This window comes from Ammospiza caudacuta, chromosome 2 (assembly GCF_027887145.1).
Source record: "Ammospiza caudacuta isolate bAmmCau1 chromosome 2, bAmmCau1.pri, whole genome shotgun sequence".
In the NCBI taxonomy this organism is placed as follows: domain Eukaryota; kingdom Metazoa; phylum Chordata; class Aves; order Passeriformes; family Passerellidae; genus Ammospiza; species Ammospiza caudacuta.
The window spans coordinates 8,315,260-8,339,621 of NC_080594.1; positions in this window are offsets into that span (position 1 = coordinate 8,315,260).

The window sequence follows — 24,362 nt, forward strand, 5'->3', positions numbered from 1 at the left end:
ACAGTAAATTACCTGCACTGGCGTGAAGAATAACCTGCTGAGGACAGTCACAGTGCAGCAAAGCTCAGCACCACATGAACAAGGAATTGAAGAGCATATATTAGAGATTTTATTTGACAGGCTAATGCACCATAAAGTTTTGCTGGTGTTTAAGAGAGAGGTTCAGAGCTGCTCTTGGAGAGGAGAACTAGTCTCTGCTGGGCTCTGGTAGCTTCTCATTACAGTGTTCTCACAGGACCGAGAGAGGGGAAGTTGCGGGAAAAACATGCAAGATTGTTTTTAATAAAGCAAGTTTTTTTCCCTCTCTTTCCTTTGGAAACATCTTACAGTAATACCAATTAAAAGCTTTATCTATTTTTATTAGGGTTTGGTATTTATTTTATTTTGCTTAAAGAAATCTATTCTAAACCTAAACATTGTGCACTAATAGCAATTTATTTCTAGTTAAAAAGGCAAAAAAATAAAACAAAATCCTGAAGTCAAACCCAAATAAACTTTAAAATTATGTGTTAGAGGAAAGATATTTTCTCTGACCAAGTCTAGTGAATAACTGATCTGGAATAAACAACAGTTCTGCTCTGCCCTCACCATCATAGAGCTGTTGTTATAGATGTGCACTGGACATGCCTGGCACCATAACTTGAGCAGGTTTTATTATCTTTCCCCCAGGCAGGTATGAACATTGCATGTTTGTACTTTATACTTCATTGAACCTGGAAATCAATTAGAAAGTTCAGACAATGCAGTAGTTTTATTCTTTCATGTTTTGAAACAAAATCCCTTTGTAATGCCTGAAACATCTTCAAATGATTTTTCTTGTCCTGCTTACCTTCCAAGGGCCATAATATACCATTGATTATTTTTTCTTTCTTTTAAAATTAGAGTTTCCTACTGAAATCAATGGGGAGTTTGCTTCAAAATCAATAGGGCATTATGGCCCTGAAACTTAAGACAATGCTGGCTCCTTAATCATATCAGGAAATGTGATTAGGATGCCACAAACAAACCACTAATCCACAGACACAGGCACACTGCTAAATTAGGAGCAACCATCTTCACCAGGGCATAGGTCCATTTAACTTCAGTGGGATCTTTGTGAAAGAGCAATAGAATCAAGGAAGAAATATCATCAGATTTATAAACCAAACTCCTGTTGCTGAGCTCTGATAACTCTTCAAGAGCAGGTTGGTGTTTTATTACACAAGCAACTGATTTTGTGGTTCGAAACTCTTCTGGACCTTGGGGAGTGGGAAAGCAAGAAACAAATGATGTTCAGAACATCAAACTGCCTGTTCCCAAATGAACAGGCTGAACTGATGAAAAAAATATCTCTCCAAAGACCTTTTGGGCTGAATGGACTTTGTAGGGCAGGAATTTACAGAATTATTGTTGTGGAAACAAGTGGAAGTACAGATTGCTTCTCCAAAATTCCTTGTAGTCCTGAAGGGTTGTATTTGGAATGTTTTGCATCTAATATTTTGTACCAACTTTACTTTTTTTGTCCTTTTGAGATCTACAGCTCTGATTGTTGGCATTGCGTGGGAGCATCCCTTTGTTTTTAATGGAACTCTGTGCCCACTCAGGGGACAGAGGACCCTGTGTAGGAATTTTTGTTCACCAGTCCCATGTTTGGATAGATTTTTCACAATTCAAGTTTTACATATGCATATTTTTGGCAACTGAGTAGCAATAAAGCTCTAAATGATAGAACTGTAAGCAGTATGGCAAAGAGAGGGCTGGCTATAATTAAATAAAAATGTAGAAAATGAAGACTGGATTTCCTATTTAAAATTGTGCAATAAATTTATTCACAATACTAAAGATACTTCTGGGGAAGTTACTCTCAAGGGAAAATGTAGGAAGAAACTGTCTGTGTATGGTTGCCCTTAAAGAGGTGGTGCTTCTGGTATCTCCTGTGTCAAGGCTTAAAGTTAGAGAGCTGGTCATGGAATGAGCGTGGGTTTTTTGGAATTACTCCTCTTGAGCAATTCACTTCATCCCTAAAAGCGACTTTAAAGAGTTATCACATTTTTCAAAGGCTGAAAGAAGAACTGGGATCCAGATTATTAGTTCAGCTTGTGAGTCAAGAATGATTAATTTTCTAAAATCTGCTTATATTGCTTTGCCGGTGAATACTGAGCAAAGCTTTTGTTTATCTTCCACACGTGGTCACTACTGCAAACAAACAAGTTTAATTTGCTTTGTAAGCTTATTACCAGAGGCACAGTGGAGAACAAGAGCTGAAAAGAACCTCTTGCCTCTGTGGTTTTATTAAGAACTGTTTTCTCCAGAGAACTCTCAGCCTGTCAGATTAGAAATGCAAAGAGACCTTTTACTGTAACAGCCTCACACTTATCCCCTTAGTAAAGTTTGCTTTTGTGATAATTACATTTTACCATCTACAGTTGTTTACTAAATGAACAGCTTTTCTCTGCTGCTTCCAGCCCTGACACTTTTCCTCTGATAATTTGTGGTTACAATGAAATATTTAGAAACGTGTGTTTGCCTTCTGTTTGTTGTCTTCCTCATTTTGCTTAGATAGCAAAGGATTTTGGTTGTGGTTCTGGTGATTATGGACCACAGGACTTGTTTGGGATTTATGCCTGAAATAGCACAGCATTAATGCTGCTGTTTGCACTGAGGGGGAAAGTGCAGGCTCATCTTTTCTCCCTGTTAAGAGAAGAGGAACCATTCTGTGCTAAGGAGGGAGCTCCCAACTCTCAGGATGCCCTGAAGATGCAGAATTTGAGGACAGCATCCTCTGCAACGCAAACAGGTTTTCTTATAGGAAATATTTTGTGTGCAAATGTTTTCATGGTATCTCCCTACGAAAATGTCTCTCTTTTTTCAGCTTTGCAGGAAATAATGAGCCTTTGCTATCACGAAAAGCTATGATTGTGTATTAAACCATGCTGCTTACTAATACTGATAATTTTGGAAAAAACAACCCAAACTACTTGCTATCTTCTTTGAACAAAGAAGATAAAACTTTGAATAGGTCATAGAATCAGAGGATATGTTCAGTTGGAAGGGACCCATCAGGACCATCAAGTCCAGCTCCTGACCCTGTGCAGAACACCCTAGGAATCACACCATAGTCAAGGTAAACAGACATCTCTATATAAAGTACAAACAAATATTTTCTCTTTTTAAGTCCATTTATATTTATTTAATGTTAAAGCAGGTTTGCTTCTTTTTTTTTTTTTGCATTCCAGTGGATTCCAACACTTATTTTTTATGATCACTTTACATCAAAAAATTTCTATTATAAAAAACCTTGATGCAAACCCACTTGCATTTATAAATCAGGATGTCTAGCATTTCAAAAACTTGAGTGTGAATGAAACCCCTGCCCTAAGCTTCTGATTTTTGTGAATACTTGTGAATGTCACCAGACTTTCTGCTCTCTGTCACTTATTTCTGATCAGTTCTGAAAGAAGGTACCCAGAAAGAGCTGACAGAGGACAGATTTAAAGGAAAAACACCAGTCTTGGATGATTAAAAATAAAGCTGGGATCTGAAACTTTTAAAATATATGTTTTCCTACCTGCAAATTCAAAGGCAAACTTTCAACTCCCTAGAAACCTGGACCATCAGCAATATACAGTATTGAGTGAAATCTAAAATGGTTGCTGTATTGTCCCTGTGATTTGGAGCTTTGCTGTTTCTGAAAATGCAAGTCAGCATCTTGGACAAAATTCAGATTGCATTAGAAAGTTGTACGCTGAATAAATTTGAGTGTGATGCTAATCAGGAAATACCAGTACAGGTTGAGATCTTTAGACATTCAACCATTAGAAAGTCCTAGCTGTCTTAAGAATAGGGGGAAATATTTTTTGTAGCGGTGACATGTCTAATTGCTAAGGCTCTTGTCATCCATGGCACAGCCTTTGTTAGAAAGTACATTAATAATTCAACAGTGCTGGTAGTAGGACAAGATATGGTTCCTCATTGCATACTTCATGCATTCTTCTCCCTCATACTCCCTTTCTCCTCTTGTCTTCCCAAAGATCTCAGTGTACGTTCACCAGGAAGGGTGAATCAACCTTGCTGGACTCGCTAGGACGGGTTCCAAGCCCAGGAGCATTTGTCCTCTGCTGTCTTGGAGAGGTGGGAGCTCACCCAGGGGAGAACAAAGCCCCTCTGGCTGTGGCATCTGCAGCAAAGCCTGCAGACAGGGCTACAAGGTTGGTAGCCTAAAATACAAATGCTTTTCCATTTTCACAAGCTTATCAGGCAATTCTACCATTGTGACGGTGTTCACAGGGGTCTGAGGATGAGGGAAGAGATGAGGATCTGACTCCATGTTTCAGAAGGCTTGATTTATTATTTTATGATATATATTACATTAAAACTATACTAAAAGAATAGAAGAAAGAATTTCCTCAGAAGGCTAGCTAAGAATAACAAAAGAAGGAATGATAACAAAGGTTTATGGCTCAGGCTGTCTGTCTGTGCCAGCTGACTGTGATTGGCCATTAATTAGAAACAACCACATGAGCCAATCCCAGATGCACCTGTTGCATTCCACAGCAGCAGATAATCAATGTTTACGTTTTGTTCCTGAGGCCTCCCAGCTTCTCAGGAGGAAAAATCCTAAGGAAAGGATTTTTCATAAAAGATGTCTGTGACATACCATTTTCCACATTGTCTCAGGGTAGACTAACACGTCCATTTCCCCCAATCTCAAAAAAGTCACAAATACTCTTGTTAAAGATGGAAGGTCTGTGCTCGAATCTAGCTGAGTGTAAATAGGGAGTCAAGGGTCTTAGCAAGCCAGTACACACACACACTTTTTCTTTCTATTTGTAGTACAAAGGAGCTGGCTGCATTTAAGTGTTAGCAGTTTAAGCCCCCAAATTGTGACACATTCTGGACTAAAACAAGAAATATTGTGTTTCTTGTGGCCACTCTGCATATTGAGACCACTGCATCAAGCAAGAACATACCTGCAAATCTACATTAAAATGACATTAACAATGTATTGAACAAGAAAACTGGGGAATTCAGAGACAAGGCAGTCCCTAATCCCCCCTCCCTCTGTAAGATTCTCAGCTGTCACAAATCAGGAATCCAGGCACAGCAGTGCTGCTTAAATGCTCCTGTTAGAGGCTGACAGCAGAGTATCTGTAAGCACAGGCAGTGTGGAGCAATTTTCTTGCTTTTTAAAAAAGCATTTGAACATTTTGCACTTGCTCAGATAGTGCTGAACTTCCCGTTCATCTATGAAAATAAAAATTCTGAACTATTTTACACGGCAACTGATATTTTTACACTGATAAAGGCTGCAGTCCTGTAACTTAGTGCAGATAACCTCCACCCTGAAAGAGCTTGGAGTCTAAACAGACAAAATGAATAAAAGCTAAGAAATGTATTGTTATTCTTCCCGTTTTAGAGAAGGGGAAACCAAAGCACTGAAAGGTTAAGTGGCTTGTCTCTGGTCACACAGAGAGCCCGTGGCAGGGCTGTGAATTAAATGCCTCCTCTTGTAAGAACGGCGCTGTCTCCTCAGGAAATATGAATAGTAGAAAGGAGAGGAGCTGCCTAGCACAAATTTACTGTGTGGCACTTGAATAACCTGGCAGGTAGGACTGGAGCTGAAATAATGAGCCCATAGCTGCAAGTGGACAAAAATGCATTATAGCAGTGAAGGATGTAAGAAAGTGGGAAATTTCTTCTCCCTCTCTAAAACCCTTTGCCTTAAGGCAACAAAATACATGTATTTGCTCTGTCAGTCCCTCCACCCTTCCACTTGTGGCTGATCCTCACAGAAAAGGCAGCATTTTATGGATTTTCTATGGATTCCTACCCCCATTACCAAAACTTGCCTCCTCAGCAGGGGCAGGAGCCTGTGATTTATGTCCAGAAATTCTGCACTGATGGCTCTGTGGCACTGAGGACACCAAGGACTGCCCCCTGCCCTGCCTATGGGTCCAATAAGCAGGGTGGATCCTGGGTGGAATAGGGATGCCCATAGGCATGAGGGAACGTGGCAGAACTGCAGGAATTCCTTGCAGCAGGGCATAGGACACCATGAGTTTTCTGGCACAGAGTGCCACTTCATGGTGATGAACTGTGGTCCACTGGTGAAGAGGAACAATCTGAGATCATTTTAATATGTTCCTCATGGGATTCATTATGGTTATTTTCTTATTTGTTCTATTTTTAATTTTCCCTTCCCTTGTTGTCATAGACTATTCAAGTTGTGCTTCTGATTGCCTTCACTTTACACAAGTATAAATTCACAGCTTGACATTGAGGCTTATACTTGGTAGCTTTGGTTTTGTTATTTCAGAGTTTTCCAGCAAGGGAAGAAGGCTTTATTTCAACAATTGTCAAAGCTGTTTGAGCTGTACAAAACAAGTGTCCGACCAGTTATTAGCTAGGCCTTGAAAACAGGTAGCCTGATTAGTTAGTGCAAAACAAGCATAACAAGTCAAGATTATTCCAAAATATCTAATTGAACTTAAGATCATTTAAACTTAAGCAGCTTTTCTAACTTCCTGTAAAACTCTTCACCTACAGCATTTAATTTTAATAATGAATAATATAAGAAACAAATAATATTAAAAAATACTTTTGAAGTTTGCAGACTAGCCTGATTCTTATGCAAACAAAGTGTTTTCCAATGAATGTTTCAAAGATGCAGCCTTGAACTTTTTGATTATTTATAAGGCATTTTTTCCCTTTCCCTTTTATTTCTGTAGGTCATATGTTTTACATTATGTATGGACTTCTTACATAATGTTCTTTCATGTAATTTTCACAAAATGCATTATATTTAGTGCAGACAGGTCTATGTAGCTCCAGATAATTCAAAATACCTAGCAGGATATCAACTTTCCAACAATAATTTCATTGTCAAAATCCTTTTCAGGTTGAGGTTCTTCCCTAGAAATGACAAAGAGCAGGAATTTCAACTGCTGATAGTGATTTGTAGACATATTTTAAAGATACAAATTTCAAGACTCCTATGTTTGTGTGGAAACAAAACAGAGCACACACCTTCATTAGTAAAGAAATTTGAAAATTTAGGTATGTGGTCTTTAATTAATCATATCCTCTGGACACATATAAACAGCAGTTCTCAGTATCTTCCTACAGAGAAATGTGCTATTTCCTTCTGTAATTCTAGTTGTAAAAATGTTTGTTTGCCTGCACATTTGTTGTCAGGCTGTGTTCATGCTAAGAGAAAGAAATGAGATGAAGAAAAGAAGTTGGTATTTATTTAGAAAGGTGGCTGGACAGGGATAGTTTCAAAAACAAACTTTTCCTTATTAATTAAATGTTAAGGAATGAGGATCTGGATAATTTAATGCTTCATCTTTTTGCTTTCTCTAACTAAACTAAGAAAATAATTCAATAGAAAATCAGATATGAAATTGCTCTTCCGCTTCTGGTGATCTGAAAAAGAAAGGAAAAAACTGGGTATAGAAGGTCTCTTTCAAAAAGCAATCTATGTGTCAAAAAAAGCATTATTCAAGCTGTTTGATGAACAAGCATCAATTTAAGTTCCTGGATCCAATGTGGAGAACCCAAGCTTTTCCTTGTCTCCTGTGTGGGAGCATGAAGTCAGGCTGCATTTCTCTGCTCGGACACGAGCTGTTCTTTATTGTACCATTTGTTATGCAGAGAACCACTCAGAGATGGGGAAATGTTATTGTGCTTCACAGTAAAGATCAACTCAAACATCCCTCTAGCTTCTCTGTGAACTGCTCTTTGCTCCTTCAGTGTCCTGGATTTCATTGCTGGTTTTCAGCTCCTGCAGGAAAGGATTTTCAGGACTGTGAGTGAAGGTCAGTGGGGTTGCATTGGTGCTCTCAGTGCTACAACTGGGTATAGCTGCTTCTCACTGTACTTCACCTACCACTCTGTCAGTGAAGAGAAAACCCTCCCAATATTTAATTATTGGCATCTTCCATTTTTTAATTTGTGAGAATCACACAAAACCTCCATTTCTAAGCTTTTTGGAGTGCTTGCTCTGACTTCTGTTTATTTGATCCAGGGCTAAAGGGATGTTTTGAAAACTGGTTTGTGGGAGATGTTTCCTGTGTTTTATATAATTAACTCTGGATGGCATAGCCTGAATCTTTAAATTGGATTACTAATTCCACGTCTGAGCAAGAGAGTCAACCTTGTTTTTATGTGTGTGCCTAACTAGGGGCAGCTGGATGTCTCTGATAAAAAAGCACATTGCTCTTTCCTCCTGTTTTTTTTTTCTTGCTGTCCACTTGTGAAAAACATTTTAAAAAGATTAAAGAAAGCCATACCATTGCACACTGCAGATGAAGTTCATTGGTGTGTACTTTGTAATGATCTGTGAACAAAAAGCTGAATTCACTATTTTTAATGTGCTTATTACCATGTAGAGATCTATTTCATGAGAACTATTTCTTTCCTCTTCTGTTTCCCCCTACTCTGTACAGAATTCCTGCTGGTCAGAATTTGCATCTGAGACCTGTATGTTCAGATTTTTGCTCTGGACTGGGTAGGAGAATAAAGGTTTAGATCCTGGATCTAAACACTGCAGTGAGCTCTGGTCACAGGTCATCTTGGACATGGCACGTTTCTGCACAAAATTCTTGTTCATTTTTTTCCATTAGAAAGTGTTCTCTTAGAAAGTAACAACTCAAAGGAAAAGCAAGAAACTTCCTCTGCATCCCAGGCAGCTCTGCTCTGTAACAATCCTTGGAAATGGTAATGAAAAGGATGACCTGACAGCCCGGGAAGGACAAGGTAAGAATCAAAATAATGCAAGGATGACTGTCCCATTTGAGTTCTGTATATTTTGTTTTTTGATAATTGTGCCTGACACTGAAACATGCCTAGCATTTCTGCTAATGTTCAAGGAAATGCTTTTCCTGATTTAATTAATCTTATACTTTAATTATCTCCATCAGATAGGTAATTGATCTGAGTGAAACTACCTCAAAGGGAGAATTTTTGGGCATTTTTTTCCTTGGTGTTGCTGCTTAAAGAGAAAGGAAGTAATTTAACCTTCTTCCAGTAATGCATAGGGCCTTATGTAAAATAATGCATATAACTTTATTTTAGCTGAGCTACTTTCTACTTTTTGCTTTTGACAGGTGATTGAAAAAATCTCAGCCTCCATCTACAGCAGCAATTTCTAGCTGGCTCTGATAATGCAAGCAGATCTACTCAGAATGCTCTTTCCAGGTTTTGGGGATTTCACCAGCTTTCTGGGCATCTTGTAGGCTTCAGTGGAGATGGGTGAAGTTTGATCTGTTCTTTTCCCATTGTCATCTTCTGTGTGTGGAGTTCCCATGCTCACTTTGATGCAACATCTAAAAACTTGGCAACTCAGGACACCTGAAATCTCAATCTTCATTCTGATATATTAAAAAATATGGATGTGCATTTTAAATTGGGTGTTTTGTTGTTACATTTTACCAATTAGGGATGTTTTTTCCAGTCACACTGGTGAATTTAATGTAACTTTGATAGTTTACTAATTGCTGGCATTAAGCCTCACCAAAGAAGTCGTCTTTTACTCACGAGAGTAATGCTGTTGAAATGATGAAATTATTTCTAGTTTGGGACCCTAGAAAATGGATTTTTGTAGCATTGGGGAACTTTATGCACTTCAGTCTTACCTCTTTGGATAACCCTTTTTTCATTCAAGTGTGATTATACTGTGTGCAACTTAATTTCTGATGTCGTGATTATGAGCACACTGACTCGGGTATTTGTCTCACCTCAGGACAATCTCACCATTATTGGAAGGGATAAATATGTGGGGTTCTCCCAGCTTTGTAATTTTTCTATTAGATTTAGGCATGCCTTTTTAATCTCTTTTCCTCAGCAACCTCATTTTTTTTATGAACAAAAAAAAAATTGCCAGAGACTCAGAAAATAATTCCTTAATGCCTTTGTGAAATGCTGCTGGATGATGGCGGAAATGATATAACAAAGATATCAAATTGGCTGTGTTTGATGAGAAATAACTAAGTATATGAAAATAATCCTAGTCCTGCATCCTTGTTTTCCAACAGGACCTGGCACTCCACCTGCTTCCTGAGGGACAGAAGAGGCAGCATAAAATGGAGAGAAATTATGAAATCAAGCACCAGCTGGATATGGGAAATTGTAGATATGTTGCATCTCTATGCAGGAGAGCAGAAGGTCATTTCCAATTAAGATCCCCTTCTTCAACTTGCCATGCTTTTCTGTAAGTATTTGGTAATTTGTGTGTTAAATTTTCTATTTTCAGATAAATTTTCACTTAAATATTCAATATAGCATTTAGTAATAAAGTACTGTAAGGTTCTGTGCAAGGTAACACTCCTTTTCCAATGTCGAATTGTTTACTCACATTTTTATTTTTGTAACAAAATTTCTAATTTGATGGTCAGATGATAGTCTTAAGGTAAGATCTCGAAACTTTACTCCTACCCTCTCAATTCACTCATCTAGGCAAAATTTCCTACAAATTTATTCCATGCAAAGAGTGACAAAATAACTTTCTCAATTTATCTTTCCTTCTCTTGCAAGACTTGCCCCTGCCTGGGCCCGCTCAGCTGTGTTTCCGTTCCAGATTTTCTAAAATCTATCTTCAATAACTGATAATCTACTTTTCCAAATGATTTCTAAGACTTTTAGTCTTGTTTCCAGCCAGAGCTCTGTTCCCTGAGCTTTTAATTGCCTCTGATGTTGTCACTCACATTTGTCCTTAGATTTGTACTTTCCCTGGCTTTCTTGACTCTGTTCTCAACAGATTTTCCTCTGACTTTTTCAATGTATAAACAGAATTATTCTCTGCATCTTCCCTCTTGACACAATATTTCACACATTTTTAAGGCAGAACTAAACCCCAAAACAAATGCAAGAATAAAATTAGTATGTTCATAAGCTTTAGAGATGTAAGTGGATTAGTTTTCTGTAAGAACTATAAGTATTTTTTAAACAATATTTAAAAATAGCAATGTGTAGAAAACTGAAGAACTACAGTAAAAGGCTTTCCCTGATTGTAATAAAGGGTACAACTGCCTAGGGAATGTTAGAGTCATACACATGGTAAATTACATCTACATTGTTTTAAATTGGTTTTAGAATTAGTCTGTAACCACAGAGTGCTCCCACTGAGCCATGTGCTGTACAGCTAATCAGAAGAGGAATATGTTGGAATGACTAAGCAGAACATTGGAAAAAAAATTAAATAGTGCCGTAAAAAGAAAAAAAAAAGGCAAGATTTGGCTTTTCAGAGAAGATTCCCAGAGTGTCAACAGTCTGCAGAGGGTTTTGCTGGTGCCAGATGAGTGTGGGCAGTCACCAGGCTGCAGGCTGTCAGTGCTCAGTTTGTTTCTTGCTCTCTCAGCCTCACCTCAGGCTGGCATGAGGTGGTTTTGGTTCTCCCCACCTCCACATCACTATTGCACTGCAGTCCTTTGGAGCAGGTGAGGGATGAGCCACAGGAATGAAGGACCTGAAGTGATGGAGCTTTGAGCAGTAAGGGAAATCTAACAAGGGGTTTAATCTTGCTACTCCCTTCTTGATTTTTTCAGCTGCTTCTCAAAGCTTATTTTTCTTGTCTCAAAGCTTATTTTTCTTGTCTCCTCCCTGATGTTGGACCCTAGGTAATATTTTCTGCAAACATTTAATTCCCTCTTTCTCTCATCTAATGAAAACATCTGCATGTTTTCCTCAAGCTCGCCTCTGTCCCCATCACTGGCACCTGCATTCAGGGAGGCACCAGGAAAGCTCAGTAGGAACAGAAGGTAGTCAGGCCCCCACAGTATTTGAGTAGAGAATCTTCTGGACAATATCTCAGTCTCACAGATTCTCCTCCTTTAACACTTCTGAGAAAGATTTCCATGCAGGATTTTATATCCAGCTCGCTGAGCCTCTCATCTCTCTTAGCTACAGCAACATCCCTCACTCTGGCCTTGACAAATAGTGTTCTGTTCCACTTGTAGCTGCGGTGGATGGTACTGAAAAGATCAGTTTCTTTCATTATCCTCTTCTGGCATCTTTCCTTTTCCTGTGCTGCATCAGAAATAACTGCTTGTGCCTTCCAGGCCCTTTAGAGTCCAAGCCCATCATAGCTGTTACCACTCACTCACTGTCAGGATGCTGCCTCTTGCTTTTGATCAACCTATTACAGCAGCCTCCACTGCCTGCTTGTTAAATTTTTAAACAGCCACTTGTGTATGTACTCCTGAGCTGCCTGTCGTGCTTGGAGGAGCTTCTCCATCCAGAAACTTAAACTAAACAGACACTTTCCCTCCTACAGTTTCTAAACTGCGAGTTCAAAGCCCTAAATGTTGTTGTCCCTTGCCTGCTCTGCCCAGCATAAGTAGCTAGATCCCTGAAAAGGCTGAACCCACAGTGATGGTGGGGCTTTAACACACAAACCCTTTAAAACAAACCCTGGAGGGATGGCACAGTGCCCTCAGGGCACTGGGGCCATTCCCTTTGGCATTCTCTGATGCAGCAAGTAGAATTTTGTTGTGGGAATTAAAGAAGATCAATTGTCTTCTACTGCAACCAGAAGTTTCAACCAGGTCTTGTGGCTCAGTCTGCTTCAGCAGACCTTTGTGGAATAATGCAAGCCATGTTTTTCTGTCTTTTACCAAAAAAGCCCCAGATGTTTCCTCTTTTACCTTCCACAGTACCACTACTAATTGACTTCTGCTTCACAGGTGTTGAAAGAAAACCTGAGCATGGCATAATGTTAACAACATGTGATAGAAAGGGCAGAGGCAGCTCCTCACACTACCTTTAAGAAAAATAAAATTGAAAAAGGAGGCTGGCTTGCCAAAGGCAGTTTTTCCTTGAAAATTTTCTATTTGCTATTTTAAAAATTCATAAACATTTCTGGCAGAAAAAATGTTCAGATCAGCACACAGTCTCAATTATCAGTACTTATCCATTATGAACTAAAATAAAATGTGAAATATTTATTGAAGTAAATATCAAATTTGAAGAAAAATGCATGTATGGTTCTGCTTAGGTACAAAGAAACATTGTCTTCAGCCAGTAATAAACTTCCTTCAGGAGTGTACTATGCAAAACTGTAGTTAAGGTTGGGATTTTCAGAGTTGCAAAGGAAAATTACATTTTCAAAGGGGTGTAAGAAAGCTTCATAATTTGAAAGGGAATAATGTTCTTCATTAAACCCACCATAAAATATCTTGAGGGCTGAGAAGCTGTTGGAGGACTGGGTTTTTTTAGTAATTAGGATTTATACATATGTGTGGAAGAGTTGGAGGGAATAACAGTGTGGGGTAACGAGGAGGAAATCCTTTCAGCGCAGCAGAATTGTGGAACACTGAGAGTGGTGCACAACCTCTGGAAAACCTAGGAAAGGAGGTAAAGCTGTCAACTATGGTGCAGAAAAGGTAAAAGAAGCCAATAAATATTTCTGTTCTGGTTTGGAAAGAAGCAGCATGATATAATCACATCTGACAGTGGTGAGGACTACTTCTTGATCAATAAACTGGGAGATGATTAAATGACAACTGTCAGAATTAAAGGGTTTTTTGAATTTACAGGGTGAGATAACTTGTACCCAAGTATTTAAAGGGCTTGTTGGGAAACTCTCTGGACCATGATGCTGATTTAAAAAAAAAAAACAGAGAACAGTGAAGAAGTTTCAGAGGACTAAAGCAAACTCAATGCTCAGATGATCCAGGTGAGTAAATGCATTGCTGTAAATCGAGTTGGTGACCTGAAATAATTAATCTCAGAGCAAACCTTAGACTTAGAACTCAACCAGTAAAGAGAAGAATGATAAATATATATATCCTGGTGGGACATGTTACAGACTGTTTAACTGGGGGAGAATGTAAATATGAAAGAGAAATCATCCTCACTTTCCCGTTTGTTCTGTCTGAGTTTTCCCTTCACCAGTGCTATTCATTATTTCTGGTAACAGAACAACAAGCACACCCTGGGAATTCTTTCAATGTCCAGCCACGGGAAGTCCAGATCAGAGCTCCCAGGTGTGTGCTCAGAGAGCAGCCAGGGCTGAGCATTGCTCTGTTGCATGGGGTTTAATGGGATGCCCAAGACTTAAGAGAAATCACTGAAAACTTGCAGTTCATTAAGTTTAGTAAACTCAGAGAAAAAAAATAATTACAAGTGCAGCCATTTTATATGACCAGAAAAGAAATCTCTCTGTCTCATACACATTTCCCACAGATGTGCACCTGTAACAAAATGTGCTTTTTCAAACTGGTAACCAGCAGGCTAAATGTGTGCGGGAAAGACACAAGCACACCTACTGCTGGCAAAAGACCTTGTCCCAGCCCAGAGTTTGGGCACTGGAACACCTGAGTCCCTTGAGGAATTCCAGGAGTGTTTCTAGCTCTGCTTCAGCTTTCTTGAGCACAGAACCCAATTAGGCCATAGGAATGATTGGGTGCTATATGTATTTTTATATACGCATACTCAGTACTCTGCATTTGATTCATAATATGCTGCTAATAGCAATGGGAATTTCTACTTTTATTCTCAGAGCTGAGGTCTGGACACCACAGCCTAAGCAGATGAGCTGATGCTCAACCTCAGAAAAGAAAGATAGAGAAAAGTCTTGCAATCTATATATAAAGCCAATAAAGGGGCTTTTCTTCTCTCTTTTCTTTTTTTTTTTTTTTTTTTTGTCTTGACATTGTCAGTGCATCATCTATAAAGAAAACAGAACTATTTTTATGTCAGTAAAGCCTACAGCATGTGTCAGTAATGGATCAAGTATGAAGTATAATTTTTAATAAGTGTGAATCCAAGAGGGATTAGAAAAGCTCAGGGGATTTGGAGATGAGACTTGAGTTCAGGGAGTTCCACAGCTCAGGGGCATAACAGGTGAATGCTCTGCTACTCATGGATGAGAGACCTGGCAAGGGGGCTGATGAATTTGAGATTTATTATTAGAAAGTAAGGACTGAGGGTATGTATCAATGGAGACCAATTTTGATAGGTATGAAAGGGATGATTCAGGCAGGTAATGAAAAACTCTGAAGAAAATTTTAAAGTCAATTCATTGACTGATAGGAAGCAGGTATAAATCTGCCATGGCTGAAGTAATGCAATTGGATTTATTGCCATAAGCAAACATATGGGATGCAGCACACTGAACAACGGGGTCATTTGTGAATATTGTTCCTTACAGTGTGTGCCTATTACTGTAATCTAAAAGCCATAAAAATGGGGTTTAGAACGGGGCAGGCAGCACAGGGAGCAGCAGTAATGCCTGCCCTGCACCTGCAGAGTGGAAATGTGTCACCTGAGTGAGTGCTTCTGAGAAAAGCTTTTAAGAAGTTAACAGCAAATGAACTGAGGAGCCACAGAAGGATACTGAAAGGCTGAAAGTTGTGCAGGATTCATTAGATGTACACAACTGCCACCAGATGGGAAAAGAGAATATGACAAACAGCACATAATGAAAGACAGGCAGGAAGGGGGAGGGTGGATTTGGGGGTTTGATTATAGAAAGCAGTGTCTTATGTGCCCATCACAGGGAATGCCTTCTACTTCCTTTGTGTGTGGAAATCTGCATGCCTTTCCCCCCTTTCCTCCATCCCCCTCCCTCCCTTGCTTTTCCCTTCAGTGATTGATAGGCCACAGTTTGAAGAGAAACTTAGAGAGAAATCCATACCCTTTTTTCTTTTTTATTTTGTGATAAATTATAAGCCAAATAATCTTGAGCAAGAGAATTTTCTCGCAGTGGGGGCCCACAAAGAATTTGGATATGGACCCTCCACAAAAGATTTTGTACACTGTAGTAGGTAAGAACCAGATCACTGAGATCAATACTGGAACTGTGTATTGTTTAGAAATAATGTTGGGAGCTATTACGCCTTGAGCAATCACTCTGAAAGCATTTATCTAAAGCTCTCAGATGTATAATGTAAGTTCTTGTGGGTTTTTGTACCATTATTTTTTGGCTTCATTTTTTTGTGTTTTCCATGACTTCGAGAAATAGCCATTAAATGATGATTTTTCTGTCTCTGGAGTGAATTCAAGACTGGAGAGTTACAGCTGCCTCATCAAGGTGTTCAGCATTTCAAAGTAATGCAATATTTATTTCTGTGGCTAACTCATCTGTGTTGTATAGAGAATCTAATATCCTTTATCCGTGAAGCCTCACACATCAGAATATTCCAATATTTTATTCTCAGCTCTTCAAGGATTTTTATTATCACAGCTTGGTGAACCAGGTATTTAATGAAATCATAGTCTAGCTTTGCAATGCAGTCTCTGCTTGTTCTGGAGCAGCTTGTGAGTGGGATTGGCCTGGTTCATCTTTATCCTGGAGGCACAAAACCCAGCTGTGCATGGCTGCAATTCTCCTGCCCCATCACAGAGATATGGTTTGGTATCTCCTGATAGCTGTGGTCTAAACTAGAGTTAACAAGGAAGGAAGGTCCTTAACTGATGATTTACTTTGTCGCAGAAAAGATAATTCCTAGGATGACTTTCTCAGTTTGTATACATTGGCATGCTCTGGTTAATAAGCTAACCAAAGCCAGCATGTTCTTTTTTAATTCTTACTCGGGGTAAGTAATAATGTCCCCTGTAAATGTTCTGGCTGACATTTAATTTCCATTACCATGCCATTTTGCTGCCCTGTTATGACCCACTCAAGATGGAAAAAACACTGATATCTTTCCAGTCATTTTAGATTTCTTGATGGCTTTGTAACTCTCAAGCAGAAAGGTTTTTGTGTCCTGAAGGCAAAATAAATTATTGCATAAGATCACTGTATCTTTCTGTTTATAGGGAAAAGAGAGAGCATTGCTAAATAGCAGGTAAGACAGCCTCTAAGCTTTCTGAATAGGGATGGCTTTTTTTATTTTTTGTAGTATTAAAAAAAAAACTTATAAAGAAATTTATAAACACATTTAGTTGCTTAAATCCTACTAATAACAGAGGAAGTTGGAAGTCTAAACATCTTTGATAAAATACATTTAATGACCTATTTACTACTTCCACAACATCAGGAAAATGATAGCAATATCATTTTCCTATAGCAATATTTTGATTTGTTCAGCCCTTTTTGTTGAACTACATATGACTAGAAAAGCCAATTAATTCTCTATTAATATTTGCCTGTTGGTTTTGATTAATTTTCCATTCTTTTTTTTTCAAGTTCCATATTTTACCAAATAGATATAATTATTCATATAGTTATATAATTTATCTCTCCAAAGAATTATTATTCTGCTCAAGCACTGTTCAATAAAGGGGTTTTTCCATGAAAATTGGGTGACTTGCTTTCCTTGTATTTCTTGTCACTCTATGTGTGTGACTTATCTTGGCTAAGGCTTAGGATCCTTTCAGGAAAGCTGTGACACACTTTGAGGAGATATGGAGCTCATTAGGCTGTTGTTATTTAAGGTCTCATTTTTGACTCCTGATTATTTGTAGAATTCCAACAGATGGTGTGAACAAGCAACTTTTCTTCTTTCTGGAAAGCATAAAATGAAAGAGCCCAAAAAAAAGAAGAAACCATGCCCACATTTTGGGTAGGCATCACTGTGCAACTTCTTTGGTTTTGTATTCTATGGATACCTTCCTCTGGCAGCACGTTCAAGGATAAGGCCTTAGATTTGACTTGAGTATGAACTTATCATGGTGCTTTACTTATAATTTATGGATGACTCTCCCCACTCGCTCTCCAGATGTGTTACACCTGCAACCTGCGCCAACATCTCATGAGGCCGCACTCGCACCATGGCTTCCTACGAGAGCAGCTGCTAAATGTTTCTTCAATTCCTTTTCCTTTTCTGTCTACTTTTCCTTTTCTTTTTTGTCTTTCTTTTTCGTCTTCTGTTTCATCTTCTTTTTCATCTTCTTTTTCTTTTTCCTCTTTTTTCTTTTTCATCTCCTTTTTCCTCTTCTTTTTCTTTTCATTTTCATTTTGATCTCCTTTTTCCTCTTCTTTTTCTTTTCATTTTCATCTTTTTTCTCTTCTTTTCTTTTTGGTGTTCTTTTTGGTGTTCTTTTTGGTCTTCTTTTTGGTCTTCTTTTTGGTCTCCTTTTTCCTCTCCTTTTTCCTCTCCTTTTTCCTCTCCTTTTTCCTCTCCTTTTTCCTCTCCTTTTTCCTCTCCTTTTTCCTCTCCTTTTTCCTCTCTTTTTTTTCCTCTCCTTTTTTTTCCTCTCCTTTTTCCTCTCTTTTTTTCCTATGTTTTTTCCTATGTTTTTTCCTCTCTTTTTTCCTCTCTTTTTTCCTCTCTTTTTTCCTCTCCTTTTTCTTTATTGTCTTCTTTTTCCTCTTCTTTTTTGTCCTTTTTTGCATCTTCTTTTTCTGTTTCATCTTTTTCTTTTTAGGTTTTTTTTCTTCTCTCTTCTTTTTTCTCTTTCTCTTTCTATTCCTTTTGTTCCATTTTTTTTTCTCTTTCTCTTTTTCATCTTCTTTTTCTTTTTAGGTTTTTTTTTCTTCTTTTTTCTCTTCTTTTTTCTATTTCTTTTTCTATTCCTTTTGTTCCATTTCTTTCTTTCTTTCTTTCTTTCTTTCTTTCTTTCTTTCTTTCTTTCTTTCTTTCTTTCTTTCTTTCTTTCTTTCTTTCTTTCTTTCTTTCTTTCTTTCTTTCTCTTTTTCATCTTCTTTCTCATCTTCTTTTTCTTTCTTGTCTTCTTCTTTTTCATCTTCTTTTTCTTTTTAGTTTTTTTTCTTCTCTCTTCTTTTTTCTATTTCTTTTTCTATTCCTTTTGTTCCATTTCTCTTTCTTTCTTTCTTTCTCTTTTTCATCTTTTTCTTTCTTGTCTTCTTCTTTTTCATCTTCTTTTTCTTTTTAGTTTTTTTTTCTTCTCTCTTCTTTTTTCTATTTCTCTTTCTATTCCTTTTGTTCCTATTTTTTTTTTCTCTTTCACTTTTCATCTTCTTTTTCTTTTTAGGTTTTTTTTTTTCTTCTTCTTTTTTCTCTTCTTTTTTCTATTTCTTTTTCTATTCCTTTTGTTCCCTTTCTCCTTCTTTCTTTCTCTTTTTCATCTTCTTTTTCATCTTTTTCTTTCTTGTCTTCTTCTTCTTTTTCATCTTCTTTTTCTTTTTAGTTTTTTTTCTTCTCTCTTCTTTTTTCTATTTCTCTTTCTATTCCTTTTGTTCCTATTTTTTTTCTCTCTTTTTCATCTTCTTTGTCTTTTTAGTTTTTTCTTCTTCTTTTTTCTCTTCTTTTTTTCTATTTCTTTTTCTATTCCTTTTGTTCCCTTTCTCTTTCTCTTTTTCATCTTCTTTCTCACCTTCTTTTTCTTTCTTGTCTTCTTTTTCTTTTTCATCTTCTTTTTCCTTTTTTTTTTTTTTTTTTTTTGTCTTCTTTTTCGTCTTCTTTTTCTTTCCTTTTCTTTAGTTTTCCGTCTCTCCCCTAGGAGAGCGGAGCTGAGCAGTGTGAGAGCCCCTCCACGCCCACCCGTGCGCGTGGGCTGGTTGCGTTCCCGGGGCTGCGGCACGCTGAGCTGGCACACGCAGCCCCAGCCTCCCATCAGACACAAAGCCATCAATCACTAATTAGTTATGCTGTGAATTCATAGTTCCCGTGGCTTAGCGGCGAAGGTCAAATGCAAAAAAATTTGTCAAAGTGCCCCCAGTGAAAGGGCGCGATCAATTGGTGTCACGTTTTAATTAGCATTCTTGTAGGCGGTTTTTTTTCCCCCTTTTTTTTTTCCTCAGTCCCCTTCCTCAGCATTCACATGAGACTAGAACATCTGCTTAACAGTGTTAGTTACGACCTTCAAAAAGAAGTGAGTGCATATTTATGTGGTTTTTCTTTCTTTTTATGATATATTATTACAGAAATTATTGTAGTAAACTTTTCAACCTTTTAGGAGATCCTTTTAATAGCATGAACCTTACAGCTCTTAGGGTAATTATGGGCAGCAGTTTTCAGAAAAATAAAAGTCAACCAAAAAGCTAATTTCCTGAAAAACATTTTAAAATGCTGAGTTAAGGAAAGCCTTGGTTTAGACTTTTTTTTTGTAAATCATAATTATTAAGAAGTAGAATTCACTGTAAACATGTACAGAACAAGTTAGTGGAAGTTATCATCTACATTTCTGTGCTGGAGTTCCTAACTTGAGACAGTAAATTGCTTTACCCACTGCCTTACCATCAGTGGACTAATACCAGCCAGATTTTTGTCTGACTTCATGGCTATGTTTAAACAGTGCAGGTTAGGAACTATTGAACTGTATCCTTAGATATATATTTGTGTGTGTATATATATATATTTTATATATATATATTATATGTATTATATATATATATGTATATATATATGTGTGTGTGTGTATATATGTATGTTAGCTCACTAGTAAGAATACCTGACCCACTTGACTGGTTTACTATTCTACCTGCTATTCCAAGGGCTCTTTTTTTATCTAAGGAGATCATTGTGGTTTTTTGGATGGTCATTTCTTCAAATAAATGAAATATTAGAGGACCACCTGCAAGCAGAAATCTAGCTGTCCATTGCACTCCTTTCTTTTGTTGCCTGGCTTGAAGGATGTTTAGAGCTGGCTATGTCTTTCCAATTTGTGTTGAGGAGGAAGGATTTTCTCAAACAAGACATGGCCTGTGTGATGACAAAAAGCTGGCCACCTATCTAAGTAAGGCACTGTTATAATTAAAGTGGAAAAGCAAATCAATTTTATGAAACATCAAAGGTTTGAAGCCTATTTCATTTTGCAATAAAATTGAATGTGAGACTAGGTTTTCACAGAGGAAGAAAGACTTCAAACAGGCTACTACTGAGTATTTAAAGCGTGGAGTGAGGATGGCTGAACTAGATTCTGTGCTTTGTCTCTTTTGGAGCAGAGAGGTTTTATTAATTTCTACCCATTCTTATTCAAGCAATTGTTATTTCGGATCTGAGGGATTCTTTCCACAACCTGTCCTTTCCTAGCTCTCCATCCAAGTCTTCTGTGTGTAAGAATTCATCCTAGCAAGTGTTTAATTGAGATTTATTCATTTTCACAAAACATTTAGATTCAGTCAAATTGCATTTTTCCTACTAGGCCAAAAAAATATAAGGAAAAAAACAATGGGCTATAATTATATTCTGCAGATAGTCATAGGGAAGAGAGTATACAAGATCCCAAAGGTAAACCAGTGAATTACAACTCTTTTTACTTTCTTGCTTAGAATAATAGTAAACCTCATCTATTTTAGAAAGACATGGTACTTGTCCAGACACCAGAGGTGGTCTATGCCTCTGGTATATAGCAGTCACAAAAAATGATCAATATTGAATGTTCAAGGGAAGCAGATTGCATGCATAGCATAATTAGGTTGCTGAGGTGACCAGCCCTTGGAAAAAACAGTTTCCAATAAGCAGCAAATTGATTTGCTCATTCTCACCTTCTCCATATTACACATGCCACTTTTGTATTGCAGCTCACATTTTCTTCTGCCAGGGTAAGTTTTGTCATTGAAATATCCCAAGGTGATATTTCCGTGAGGAAAGAAGTCAGGCCAGCGCAGAACCTTTTAAAAAATATGCCACATTGAAACTTTGGCATTGTAGTTGGTTGATGCAGTTAACAATTTATTCAAGAGGTTTGCGATTCCTGGTGGGTTTGGTGATATTAAATTTCTTTTTTCTATCTCTCAATCCTTTCTGGGCAGTTTTTTGGTGGTTTTTTTTTCCCCACTCTAGATGTGCATTTTGCAATAGTTATTTCAGTTGTACATGAGGTAACACGATCAGGATTTTGTCAGAACTGAAAAGGGGAGTCATTAACGAATGAATCAGGTTAACAAAGCTGTAAGAAAGGCTCTGCAAGGTGGAATTGCTCAGCTGGCTCGCTGGTGGAAAACAAACCTGCTAAAGCAACATGTTTTCTGCCAGATGACTGTGCTGACCTGCCTCCCTGGAGAAAAGCCTGTTTCCACACTCGAGGCAAGGCACAGGAGCAGGGAGGCAGCAGCGTGGGACTGCCTGACCTTCAGTGGATGCTGCTGGGCACGCGGGAGACGTGTCTCAAGGCAGCAAGCAGGAGAGAAAAGTGAGCTGGGACTGCAGCTCTGAGCCTCGTGTCAAGACATCACAGGCAGCCTGTGAGCTCACCCTGCCCTGCAGCATCCGAGGTACCTCAGGGGGTTTAGCTCTCTCCAGGTTGCTGCTTGCAGCATCTCCTCTCCTGTCTCCTCTGTGTCAGACCTTAAATTCTGAATGCTCATTTCTTCTTCCCAACTTATTTTCTGGAAGAAACTGAGAGTAGCTTTTCTTTTCTGTGCAGAAGTTGGGAGTAAAGTTAAAAGATTTATTCTTTCCTGCTGTTTTTGCTTTGGCTGTTCTGAGTGGCAAATGTGTGTGTGTGCAAAAATTACCTGAGGTGTACCAGCTATCAACAGTCCCTTCTTAGTGGGACTTTCTCAGGGTTCCACACTGGGAGCAGTGCTATTTAAAATCTTCATCAATGGCACAGATGGGAGGATAGAGAGCACCCTTAGCAAATTTTCTGTTGACATACCTGAAGGACAGGATGCCATCCAGAGGGACCAGGACAAGCTCAGCAAGCGGCCCACAGGAATCTCATGAGGTTTAACAAGGTCCAGCTCCAAAGGGCTGCACCTGGGTTAGAGAAACCTTGGTACCAATGCAGGATAGGGATGAGCAGGTCCAGAGAAGCACCTGGGGGTGCTGTGCGTGAGAGGCTGGCCCTGGCCTGGCCATTGGGAGCCCAGAGCCCCCCGTGTGCTGGGCTCACCCAGAGCCCGTGGGCAGCAGGGCAGGGAGGGGATTCTGCCCCTCTGCCCCCTGTGCTGAGAGCCCACCTGCAGGGCTGCATCCAGCTCTGGGCTCCCAGCACAGCAAGGACAGGGACCTGCTGCAGCCAGCCCAGAGCAGGCACCAAGGGCATCAGAGGGATGGAACACTCCCTCTGTTAGGAAACACTGAGAGAATTGAGTTTGCTCAGTCTGGAACAAAAAAGGCTTCATTAATTGTGGCCTTTCAGTGCCTGAAGGGAGCCCACAAGAAAGATGCAGAGAGAGATAACCCACAGGAATACGTAGCAACAGGACAAAGGGGGATGGCTTCAAACTGAAAAAAAAGTAGGTTTAAATTAGATATCAGGAAAAATCTCTTTGATATTAGGGTGGTGGGACACTGGCACAGGTTCCCCAGAGGAGCTGTGGGTCTCCCATCCCTGGAAGTGCTCAAAGCCAGGCTGGATGGCAATCTGAGCACCCTGATCTAGGGGAAGGTGTCTCTGCCCAAAGCAGAAACTAGATGATCTTTAAGGTCTAATAGAAACTGTTCTATAGTTTTATGGTTCTCCCTACACTATTTTACAGGCTTGTGAAATGTTTGTATTTAATCTTGAGTTTAAGCACGTACATTAAAAATCGCATGAATTAACACAAGTTTTACCATAATTAAGTTGTAGCCCATGGTCTGTTCTCACCCCCACCAAGGTGTCAACTCCAGCATACATGGGTGCTATGTATTACCTTTTTTTCTATCAAAACCATTTATTTAAGGAACTACTTTTATCATATTAACTTCTGTTATCAGTGTGAACTGCAAGCCACAAAGGTTTTTCATATTTAAGGATATAAGCACAACCTATGAATGTGGATTTCTCTTAAGCAGTTCTCAAAAAGGAATTTTTAGTTTTGTTCACTGTGCATGTGATTCATACTTTGTTTCTCTTCAGCTAGTTTCAGTTCTTTGCAGACTTCTGCAAAATGTTTTCATTTCAAGTATAATGACTCCATCCAAGCATAGAGTACTTCTCCAGGTTTATTTCCTTGTCAAGTTTTTGAATAACCTTTCATGCTAGCTTATACCAACTCATTCCAGTAGCAATTTGCAGGTTTCTCTCTTTAGGCTTCATCTCTATTTTCCTGTTCCAAAAGCCCTCACTTTTAATAGTCAGGGCCATCATTTCATATCAATTTGTTTTAATTCAATTCTTTATGATGCTGCTTTCTTTTATTAATTAATTAGTTCCTTAATAATTTTAGTAATATTAGTTAAGATATCAAAGCACTGTCTTTCTCAGATCTTGATTTGTAATACCATTACCAGTTGACCTCAGTTTACATTTCCATAAACTCTTTAATTCAAGAGGGCTTTGACTGGATTTCAGATTTGATGAAAAATTTTCACAAGTTTCCTACGCAAGTTTCTTCCTCTTCTGGAGTTCTCAGATGAAATTCTTCACTTTCTAAAATAATTCTTTTAGAGAGCTATGTTTTCAAATTTTTATGGGCTGAACTGGTAATTGGTTTTCACTTCTTTGATCCATCTATAGACTGCTAAACAACTTTTGATTATCTGAAAGGTTATGTTAGGACAAAAGAGTTTGTTTTAGTGTATCTCTACCTGATTGCATAAGTAGACAAAGTTCCCACACTAATTTCTTCCAGAAGATGCATTTCTAGATTATACAGATCCATATTC